Source organism: Cavia porcellus, unplaced genomic scaffold (assembly GCF_034190915.1).
Source record: "Cavia porcellus strain 051 isolate PalLab524CR breed Dunkin Hartley unplaced genomic scaffold, mCavPor4.1 scaffold_21, whole genome shotgun sequence".
NCBI classification, from domain to species: Eukaryota; Metazoa; Chordata; class Mammalia; order Rodentia; family Caviidae; genus Cavia; species Cavia porcellus.
Genome location: NW_026947504.1, coordinates 28,882,138 through 28,893,701, shown reverse-complemented (window position 1 = coordinate 28,893,701; position 11,564 = coordinate 28,882,138). Strand labels below are relative to the sequence as shown.

General features: G+C 47.6%; 1 long non-coding RNA gene across 1 annotated transcript; it reads left to right on the top strand.

Moving 5' to 3' along the window:
- Positions 1-2,517: 2,517 nt before the first annotated feature.
- LOC134472037 (uncharacterized) lies at positions 2,518-10,857 on the top strand. The gene is made up of 2 exons (XR_010041861.1): positions 2,518-2,914; positions 10,397-10,857. It is a non-coding gene; the product is annotated as an uncharacterized LOC134472037 (long non-coding RNA).
- The last annotated feature ends 707 nt before the right edge of the window (positions 10,858-11,564 follow it).

Genomic DNA, 11,564 nt, shown 5'->3' with positions numbered 1-11,564 from the left:
TTTCTTTCTCCTTTTTGCTAACAGAATCCATCACACTGCCTCAGGAGAGCCTAGCAGAGGAAGGAAGAGGGTGGCAGGGAAACGGAGCAGAGTACCAGTGTTCACAGGCGACAGGGTTCTCTCTGTGGAAACTCTAGCAAATATGCACATGCAGTTTTGGAATTAATATGAGGGTTAGCAAGACTGCTGCATAGGAAGTCAATATATAGGAATTAGTCTGTACTTATATAAAGAATCAGAAATGGAAACAATAGCAAAAGAGATACTATTTGTCATAGCATCAAAAACAAGTAGTTTCCAGAAAATGCAAACTAAAGATGCAGAGCAACTGTACTCTTAAAACTAAAAGCCATTGTTGATAGGTGTTAAGAAAGACCAATATATGGAGATGTATACCAGGTTCATATATTAGGAAACAATGATCTTATGATCATGTCGGTTCCCCTATGTTAGCCAGCTTTCTATCACTGTAACAAAAACCTAAGACAAGTCGTCTTATGAAGAGAAAGGGTTTTAGAGGTTTCAGCCCTTTTGGTCATAGGTCTTGTTGGTCTGGGCCCTGTGCAAGGCTCACACAGTAGCACAAAAACTGCTCACCTCATGTCTAGGGATGCAGATGAAGAGGGCCGGAGACGGGGCCCACTTACCCCTTTCAAGGGCAAACACTGAAACACCCACAGGCCCCCCCCCACAGGCTTACCACCCCCACTGCTGCCCTCCTGGAGACCAAGCCTTACACGGGCCCATGGAGGGTCACATAGATCCAAAGTGCCGCCCTGCGGGGCTGTGTTGCAGGCACGTGGCTCAGTAAGTTATTTCTGGTCTTTTTGGAGATGCCAATGGCAAAAAATTCCCAGTCAATCTGGAGAAGGGGTAGGAGGAGGAGGAGAGGGATAAGAGGAAGGGAAAACAGGAAAAGGAGGAACAGAAGAGGAAGGAGAAGCAGAAGATGGGGTTTGCTTTACCAGACGTCAAGATTATTATAAAACTTCATCAAAACAGTATGATTTTGGCACAAAGATAGGTCACTGGAACTAAATAGCCTTCGCTCTGTTCCTTAGAACAAATTCAAGCAGATGTGTGCACTTGATTTATAGGAAGGATCATATGAAGGAATGAGGGGAAAGGTACCCACTTGTAGAAAAAGAAAAGAAAACACCCCACTAGCTAAAGGAGTGTTAGTTAGAAACCTCAGCGTTTGGAAGGGAGTGCAAGGTGCCATGGCTCAGGCACGGCGTGGACTTCGCACGCAGGAGGCTCTGGCTCCAACACCCAGGGGAGCAAAAAGCAGTACAGGATGTTTTTAGCTGTGATATTAAAGATAGAGAGTTTTCTTTCTTGTTTTGCTTTGCTTTTTCAGTACCGGGGCTGATGTTGCACTGAGCTACACCCTCAGCACATTTTAACTTTGTTTTGGTTTGAGATGAGGTCTAAGTTGCCCTGGCTCTCCTGAGATGCTCCTGGTTCTGCCTCCTGAGCACGTGGCAGGACAGATGTGCTCCTGGCTGAGGGTAGATGTTCCCTAACAAGCTACCCAAGTGATTACCATAAGGGGGAAGTCTCTTACACGTGATTAGTTAACACTTCGAGTTTCTGATTATCAAAATGTAAAGAGACCAGGCACGGTGGTGCCCGCCGGTAATCCTGGCACTGGGAGCTGAGACAAAGGGCTGCAAGTTGGAGTAAATTCTCTAGGCAAATTAGTAGACCTGTCCCTCCAAAAAGAGATTGTGGTGTAGCTCAGTGCAAAGGTCCAGGGGCTCCTGAGTTCAACCTTGCCAGGCATTTGTACCGTATAATGTACAGCACAGGTGAGTATCTACGAGATATTCCTATCATAAAGAGAGAGAACGGATGGAAAGGCCCGCCTGGGAAGGCGGGGGCCACCCAGCAGCTGGCAGGGGCTTCCGTGTGGACTCGCTGGGCTCGCTCCTGGGGACCCACGGAGAGCGGCCTGTGTCCTGTCTTGGCGGGTGGCGGTCACAGACCTTTAGTTACTGACTGTACTAAACGCGCACTGATACTCTATGACTTCTTTCTGCGGGTACTATTTCACCTTCAGACGGCTGGGTGCGTCCAGGGTGAGAATCCCTTCGCTGTGCAGAACTGAATGTGTGCGCGGCCGCTGCCCCAGCACCTCCGCCTCAGGAGCGCGTCCCCGCCGCCTCCATCCCTCTCCCTGCGCCTCTCTTGGGTGACTTGGCCACCCGCGCTCCTGTCTGCCTGGACCTCTACTCCAGTGCGCTCTCCCCGCTCGCTGGTTGCTGTCTTCTTTTCCTCTACTTTCCTCAGTTGTCTCTCTGCCTCTGGATGCTTCCATCTCTTCATTAGCTTCTTCCTTTAAAGCAACGAATACATGTCTTTCTGTACCCTAAAAGTAACCAGTCTAGGTGGGGCACGGCAGCTCATGCCTATAATCCCGGCACTCTGGGAGGCTGAGGCAGGACAATCCCAGGTTTGAGCCCAGCTTGGACGATTTGTGACTTAATCAAGACCCTGTCTCAAGATTTTAAAGAGAAGAAAAAACTTGGGCTATAACTCAGAGCAAAAGCCCTGAGTTTGCCAAAATAAAGGCTCAGTAGTGCCAAAATAAATAAATAATAGAAATGTAAAAAATCTTAAAAGGGCCTATTGATGTGGCCCCCCTGAAGGTCCTTAGTTCAATCCCTAGTATCACAAACAAAGCAAAGCAAAACAAAACACAGCCACAGGAAACCACGTGGCTAAGGCCCACGCCCTGGTGCAGGCAGCGCGCAGCCACCCTGTGTCCACACCGCAAAGGCCGACAGCACCGGAGACCTGCCCAGCGTGCCCACTCGGACCCCAGAAGCCCTGGCCCGGTGCTCCTGGCCGCACTGTGGGTACCCAGAGCGGGAAGAGGCCCCTCACTGCAGCCCAGTTTAGAAGGGGAGAGGTAGGAAAGTATTTACTGGCCTGGGTTCCGGAAACCAGCGTCCCCGCCGCACTGCGAAATCGGTGCGCAGAGTGAGGCCTGCATGTGGGAAGAGACGCTGTGTCCAGGGCAGCTGGCCCTGGAAGCCGAGCTGGCAGCACTGCCCAGCACTGAGACCGGAAAGTCTCTCAGGCATGATGCAGGAAAACACAACGCGCCCCGAGGGGTGCCCATCTAGCGCTAGGGCCACTGTTACTCTTGTGCTTAGAATAACAGCAATGCTCACTTCGCTCAGTCTGCACAGCTGAGTAAACCAGGGCTCCCGAGTTCTGTGGGAGGATGCCGAACTCCTGCAGGCGGGGGATGACACTTACATTCACCAGTAATTGAGGGTTCTTTGTGTGTATAATCTAATCTCCTTTCTCCTCAGCCAGTCCACCTTCCTCATTTCTAGCCCATAACAGCAAAACTTGCTTACTTATGATGAGAAGGGATTTGTCAGGCGGATGAGGCATAATATCATGATGACGCTTGACAGAAAAGTTCAACAGGAGGATTTGGGGTTGCAGATCCACAGAGCATTGTACATCAGGGCTGTGAGGACCAGCTTTTCTAGTGTAACAGTGTTAGTGCTGCTAGTGTTAGCTTTCACCCTAAATGCAGCTTTGTCTTGCTTTACCTGCAACTGAAAACTTACTGGGATGTTACAGAAGGTATGTATCTCAACGTAAAGTTTTTTTTTTTTTGTTTGTTTTTTTAAAGACAGAGTCATGCTTTGCAGCTCAGGCAAGCCTTGAACTCACTATGTAGTCCAGGCTTGCTCTGAACTCATGGCAATCCTCCTGCCTCAGCCTCCCAAGTACTGGGATTCTAGGCATGCTCCCTTTCACCCTGCTCAGAGTAAAGTCTTACTCTGCAACAACATCTGAATGGCTGTGCAACTCTATTCACTGGTAAATCTTATTTCAGTCTACATCATGGTAAGACCTACATCACCCATTCACCAGATCCCATTTTATACCACTGGGATTCGAAGACACTTCAAAGATCAGAGTGCTTCCTCCTGGCACCTCGGATATGATTCACCTTTATGGCTGCTCGTCCTATGTTACAGAAGGACCTTGCGTGTGAGTTACAGGGGTGGTAGAACTGGACTGAATCACTGGCTTCCTTGCCCCCATCTTAGGTCATTGTCCATCCCTACAATAAAATACCTGAGATCAGACACTTAGAAAGCAAAGAAGTTTCCCGACCTCACAGTGTGGAGGCCCCGGGATGGCCCGGCTCCCCCTCTGCTCCAGTGAGGGCATCATGATGGCAGGAGAACATGCAAGAGAATGGTCACATGGTGACACAGGAAGCCAGTGAGCCAGGAGAGCAGGCATGATCTAGAACAGCCTCAAACACTGACCAAGCCCCCACAGGATCCAGGGGGGTGTTCCCAAAGGCACGGGCTCCAAACTCCACCTCTAGAGGTTCCTTCGCCTCTTAGCGTCTGTCTGGGGGACCAAGCTTCCCACATATGAGCTCTTGGGAGAAAATGCACAAACTATCCAAACCAGAGTAGTCCCCAAGCATCACATCGAATGTCATTTTAGGTACTGTCTACCACATTCCTGGCACTGTAACAGGGACATTTGTGTACATCTTTTCTGGCTCATGAAACAGCTCTGGAAGGAGGTACTTTCAAGACCGGTTTGCAAAGGAGATCAGAGCCCAGAACCAGCTCTTCAAAGCCAGTTCTTTCCCTTCTGTTATTTCCTGAATGTTCTCCCACTTTCAGGATAAGTGTGTGTGTGTTTCCACTGTGAATAAACAGACTTCATGAGTAGCTGGGGCAGGGTTTGTAGCAGAGCCAGTGCTCTGGTCACTTACTAGGAACTGGTCATGAGTTAGCATCCCCCTCTATCATCGGAGGACCGTGCTTCTGAGTTCCTCCTGGGGAACAGCAAACAACCCAGCCTCCTCCCAAGAGCTCCTTCAGGCTCAAGCATTTGTTTCACAGAAGACATGGCCTCTTTCCTGGATTCCTAACACAAAGCCTCGGCAAGTAAAAGACAGGAGGAAGAGAAAGATGGGAAGACAGAACAAGGTAGCACCAGGGTTTGTTCCAAGGCTGCGAGTTCAAAGGTGGCTTCGTGTAGATCTGAGACTTTGCTGTAGGTTCCTTTCTTTTTCATTTTTTTCTTGTGAAAGGATCTTGCTAATTGTGCAGTCTGTGTTTGAACCTGTGATGTTCCTGCCTCAGCCTCCTGAGCACTGGGATTGCAGGTGTGAGCCAACATCCCTGCCTTTTGCTGTAGAATTGTAAAGTCACCTTATGGGTGAATGTTTTTGATGCCTACATTCCTACCCTGGAAGGATAACGTCATGTTTTAGGAAAAAATACAAAAGTTCAAACCCTGGCTGTGGTAGAGAAAGCCTTACTTCATGCTCTGGCCTCTGCTGTCTGCGTTAGTTTCCTAGGAACACCGTAACAGGTGCCCTAACACAGGAGCTTTGGGACCAGAACTTGCTCTTCACAGCCCTGGAACCCAGGCGTTCAAGACCAAAGCACAGTAGGGCCATGCTCCTTTCAAGGGCTTTAGGGGAGCACCCTTCCTTTCTTCTTTTGGATCCTGGTGGTGCCAAGTGTCCTTGGCTTGTGGCAACATCGTTCAGCGTTAAGCAACCACCTTCACGTGGCCTTATCCTCCATGTCTTTGTGTCCATCTCTCTCATCACTCCCTGCCTCATTCACATAAAGACATCTATTCCTGGGCTTAGAGCTCACCAGGTAGTCCAGGGATTATCTCAGTTTGAGATTTTCCCAAAAAGGAATCCCATTTGTGGGTTCTGAGGCTTAGGGCATGGACACGGATTTTGGGCTGTCATTTGAGCTCTCCTTCCCATGCGTGACATTGTGCATAATTTCTAAGTTGATGGTGACCTCTCCATGTCTCAGTTTCTTTGGGTACAAAATGAGAGGGTCTATGGGAAGTCCATCTTTGCGCCGTGGCAGACTGTAGGAAGTGATTTTCCCAAGGCACCATGACAGGTGCATACTTTAGCATTTATCACCATTATGCGATCTGTGTATTATCTGCATATCAAAACATCTTTTTAAGTTTCTAATAAGTGCAATGAACTGATCGCTTAGGAAATGTTTCACATACATTTTTCTCTTGTTTTCATAACAACCTGTCAGATATAGTCACATTGTCCTGTTATTCTGTGGGGAGGCTGAGATTCTCCTTGAGCTCCCAGGGTGCTGGGTGGCTTGCTCAGGGTCTAGAACAGACCAGGGAGAACTTTCACATTCAAACAGCCAACGACTTGAAACCACCAAGGAGGCACAGTCATGAAAGAAATTCCAAGGTCCAGCTCTGCCAGACATTCTCTCAAACAGGCAGGGCCTAAGCAGGGATCTTTCCAGTCTCCAGGGTGGGTAGGGTATCCTTCAGCTCCCAGGAGTTGCAGAGTGGACCCTGAACAGATGTGGGTGTCGGGTCTGCTCTGTGTGAAGAGAGGTTCTGCTTGGGTGGGAAATCTGTGCTTCTGGTAAATGGACTTGGTAGCTTCACTCCTGGCAGAACCAGGTCAAGCTGGGCTGTGGGCAGAGAGGAAGGACTTGTGGGGCCTTGAGCCTCATGTTCTGCAGGCAGAGCTGAAGATTCTATAGGTAATTAGGAGTGGCCAGTTGCATAAAGTTTGATGATATTCTTCATTTTCCCCTCTGATTCTATCCTGCATGTCTAAGATTTTAAAACTTTTTTGCAACATAAAGCTGGCTAAAAGCCCCCAACAATAGCCAAGCCAAGTCAACATTTGACTGCCTTGAATTTCCTGATGGTAAAGACCAGACTTGGGAGAAAGTTAGTCTGCATTTTGCTCATGCCCAGAGACTTTGCCTGAGACTGAGATTAAGGGCAATGGACTGATTAATCTGCCAAGCCATAACACACATCGTGGGGAGTCCAACAACCAATGCAGTCCTTCTTCCCAGCAGAAACCTCCCAAGCCTGATCTTTACTGTCAGGCTATCAGCCTTCTGGTCTCCTGAGCTCTGACCAGAATCTCTTATACAGAACAGCCTAAGCTGCTCCAGCTCTGTGCATCCAGGCAACATGTCCAAACCTTTCCAAACTCTTCCCACAAGCCATTTACAAAGCCTCTTGAAAAACATGGTCAGATATAGTCACAGCAACAACTCCACTCCTCGGTACCAAAATCTGTCTTAGTTACATTTTACGGGTTGCTGAGACAAAATACCTGATGCTCAAAGTTGGGAAAGGAAAGGTTGATTTCTTACAGTTTTTGGAGGTTTCAGTCCACACTCAGTTGGCTCCAAAGCAGAGTGGCATGGCGAGGCTGCCAGGTCATGGCAACTGCAAACAGCAAGGCAGAAACTGGCAAGAGAGAGAGACACACCGTCTTCCTGCCATTTCATTGTATGCTGGCTCCACCCCTATGTGGGTGTAGCACTGACACCATCAATCCAAGCTCTAGACAATGAAACAATCACAAATGCACAATGCAAGTACATGAAGCCTGAGGGCCACCAACATAAACCATGACAGCCTCTCATCTCTGACAAGCTGCAACCTCCCTGAGCCCCACTTCTGTCTTCCCGATCCAGGGAGACCTTGCACTCTGTCAAGGTCTCCTTCTAAGCCCACAGGCATGTGCACGGGTATCGGTCAAGCAATTGTGCAGTCTTTAGCCTGCTCACCCCAGAGGGCAGCTGGCCTGTCACAGCTGGAAGTTGCTCTGCTCACTCACATCTAACAGGGCTAGAGGCAGGGTGGAGAGACGTCTACTGCCTTGTGACGGCTCCTCCCTTTCTGCCGTCCTGTGGTTTAGTCAAGTCATTTTTAGGATTTTAAAATGCTTCGGGGTTGAAGTCTGCCTGTCCAAGATGTTTTATCGGTTCCCTGTAGATTACAATGCGCGTTCCCAGCCATTCACAGGCTTTCTGTGGCTGTTACACCTCTGCAGTGTGGCGTGTGATGTTAGGGTTCCGTTTATCACCCTGGCCCTTTGTGCCGTGACTGCATTTGTACATGTTACTTGTACTTATTTTTGGACTTTATGGATAAAAGTACTTTAAAGAACATTTAAAAATAGCCTTTTATTTATGCCCAAAGAATTACTATTCACAGTGATTTTCAGTCTCTTGTAGATATCAATTTGCACCTGGAATCATTTCCCTTCAGCCTAAAAAAATGTGTTAGCCTTGCGTGTAGTGAAGATTTAGTAACAACAAATTTCTCAATTTTTCTTTACCTGAAAATGTCTTTATTTGCCTGTGTTTTCAAAAGGCATTTATGCTCCCCACAGAATTCTAGATCGGCATTATTTTTTCCCTGTAGGTTTAAAGTTGCTTTTAAATGTCTTGCGACATTATTCTTTGAGATGCCGGCCGTAATTATTTTTGTCATCTCTTTGGATGGAACACGATGCTTGTCCTGGCTGATTTTTTCTTTTTCTTGTTCGGAAGTTTGACTCCGTGTCCTTTTCTATTTCTCGTGTCTGGGTCACTGAGGCCTTGGGTTTGTGGGTCTCATTATCTCACTTTCCGGGGAAAAGACCGTCTTCTCACCAGACATAGCTCTCTCACTGCTCTGTCTCCTCCTTGCTTCCAGCCTCCAGCTGTGTGTATGTTAGACCAGCCTCTGTTGCTGTTCCCCGGAACCCTTTTCCTTTTCTCCTCTTGGTTTTCTTAACTTTTTCTCCAACACCAGGGCCTTTGCATCAATCTGTGTCTCCAATCATGTTATATTTTATCACAGGCTCTTCTAAATTGTGAAAGTACTCAGGCTGAACTGCAGCTTGCAATCCTCCTGCCTCAGCCTCCCAGAGTACTGGTACTGATGATTTTCAGGGTTTTTTAGAAATTTCTTTTCTCTTTATGCTTCGGAGAGTGGATGCCTTTTAGGGCTGTATCTTCAAGTTCATGGTCCTTTCATCCGCTGTGTAGTCTTTAATGAGGTCTAGGAAGTGATTTTGTAAAATAGTTGTAGCATGTAATTTCAATTCTAGCATTTTCACTTGTTTCCGCTTTTGGCATTTCTGCTTCTCTTTGTCCCTTTTCCTCCATCCTTTCTTGTAAATCCCCTCATGTGTTTATAATACCTGGTTTAAATTGCTTGTCTGGTAAACTCAGCATCCATAGCTCTGTTGGATTCTCCTGGTCATGGTCTCCTCTCCTGGCTTATTCCTTGTTCCCGTGGGGTGTCTCTCTCATGTCAGTGTGGCTTCGCTCCTGGTGGCTGCGCTGACCAGGAGTCCCGTGGCTTCCTCTCCACAGTGGCGCCTTCTGTTCCTCCTGCGTCTGGGCTGCACGTCTGCTCTAGCTTTGCCATCTCGGTTCCTGATGCAGCCTTACTTTGCAGGAGCAGCCCTTCTGGTTTTGTCAGGAAGAGCCTGTGCTGCCTGCTGAGTCCTAAGCCTGGAACTTGAACCCAGAACTCTGAGCGCTCAGCACCTGTTGGGATGCAGCTTTTCAGCCTCTGAACTGCTGCTTCCGCCAGGCTCCTGGCCGTCTCCCTGTAGCACCTCTGTGCCTGAGCAAAGCAGCCAAGGAGCCACACTGATTTTGTGATGCCTCTTTTTCATAGTTTTCTGCAATGTAACTGCAGTGGCAGCCCTAAACCTTGACACCCACCCACCCCAGTGCTGGGGATTGAACCCACAGGTTTGCTCTGTGCCGTGGCCTCAGCCCAGCAGTCTCTTAGCGGCCCCGCAGCTCCCCACTGCGCTACCTTGCTGGTCACCTCTCCCCGCTGCATACCGAATTTACCTTTGGAGGATTTGTGAAGAAACGCTTCATAAAAAACCGCCACCCTGCGCGTGCTGCCTCTCTGGGGTGCTGGTAAAAGGGCGAAGATGTGAGGGTGGCTGTGGGCAGAGATGTGCTTGCTCTTGAAAGCGCGTTTACAGCACAGTATTTGCAGATTATTTCTACAGCCTTGTTTTCAATAGAAAATACAATGTAAATCGAGGAGAAAGCTCCCATACACACAACTGTATAAGCAATGTCCTGAATTTTTCTTCTTAAAATGCCCTTTTCTGGGGCCGGGGATTTAGCTCAGTGACAGCTGCCTGGCAAACACGAGGTCGTGAGTTTGATCCCTAGTACAAAAAAAAGCCCTTTCTGACGAACTTTTCAGCAGATCAGCAGCTCCTTCAAGTCATAGAGCACTGCCCAGAGCAGTTAAAGCACTGCCTACAGTGAGTGCTTTTGAGGACGGCTCTGGACTGTCTTGGACAGTGTGACTTCCTGACTTCCAGGTGCATATGCTAAATGTGAATCCTGATCGATATCATAACGGAACTAAATCTCAGAAAGGATTAATTTCCTGTCCACATGAAAACCTGCCACACTGAAGGAAACAGAACCTTTCCCAGGTGGCTGATTCTGCAGAAGTCTTTGTTTTATGTGCCAATAAAGTAGTTCACCTACACTGAGGTGCATGTTTAAGCGTGTGTTTCAGTGAAAATTTTGTTTTTATGTTCTTGCAGTGCTGTGAACTGAACCCAGGGCTTCCAGCATGCTAGAGGAGCACCTATCAGTGAGCCCCAACCAGCCCTGTTGCAGGGATTTTGACTAAAGCGTTCAGTCTTGTAACCACCACACGACTCAGACAGACACCATTCCCTCGCCATGTGAAGTTCCCTTGGGTTCTCTGCAGTGGATTCTACCGCTCACATGGACCTCAGACAGCTAGTTACCTGATACTGTCATTGGGTGTATTCTGCAAGCTCTAAAGCTTCATGCAGTTAAATCCACCCAGGATCAATTCTTTTGTATCTGACTTCTTTGGCTCTCATCATTGTGCTCTGAGAACCACCTGCAAGGTTATCTCCAATGTGTGCACCTACAAAAGAGTTTGGAGTTTTTTTATTTACTTGGTGAAAACTCAGACTGCTGGATTTTTCTTCTAAGTTTTGGCTTTTGTGAATAAAGCTTTGGTGAACAGTTGTATACATGTCTTTTTTGTGAAAATGTGTTTTTATTTCTATCTTGAAATGCAACTAATGAATTCTACTTGTGTTAGCTTTCTGTCACTATGACAAAATACTTGAAATAAACAACTTATAAGGAGGAAAGATTTAGTTTGGCTCACAGTTTCAGAGGTCTAGGTCCACAGTCAAGGGAATCTTCGACATTGGGGCCTATGGCAAGCCAGAACATCATGGTTGGAGTCCCAGGCCCAGAAACTGCTCACCATAGGAAGCAAAGAGAGAAAAAGGCCATGGTCCTGATGTGCCCTGAATGCACGGACCCCAAATGATCTTAACTCTTCCAGGGGGACCCAGCCCATCAAGGCTCCATCACCTTCCAACAGTGCCACTGCTTGTGGACCAAGTCTTCCACACGTGGGCCTTTCAGGAGACTTTCAAGATCCAAACTGTAGCAATATTGTAAGTCGATGTTTTACTTCAAAAGAAATGACCACTCAGGGGCCAGGGATTTAGCTCAGTGTCTCAGATGCTTGCCTGCCAAGCACAAAGTCATGAGTTTGATCACTGGTTAAAAAAAAAAAAAAAAGAAATGATCACTGTTTTTCAGTGTGGCTGGACCATTTTATATTGTATCAGCAATGTGAGAGAATTTCAGTTGCTCTGATCTTGGTCAGCACTTAATGTAGTATAGTGAATCTTTTCCATTTTAGCCATCCTAGAGGAT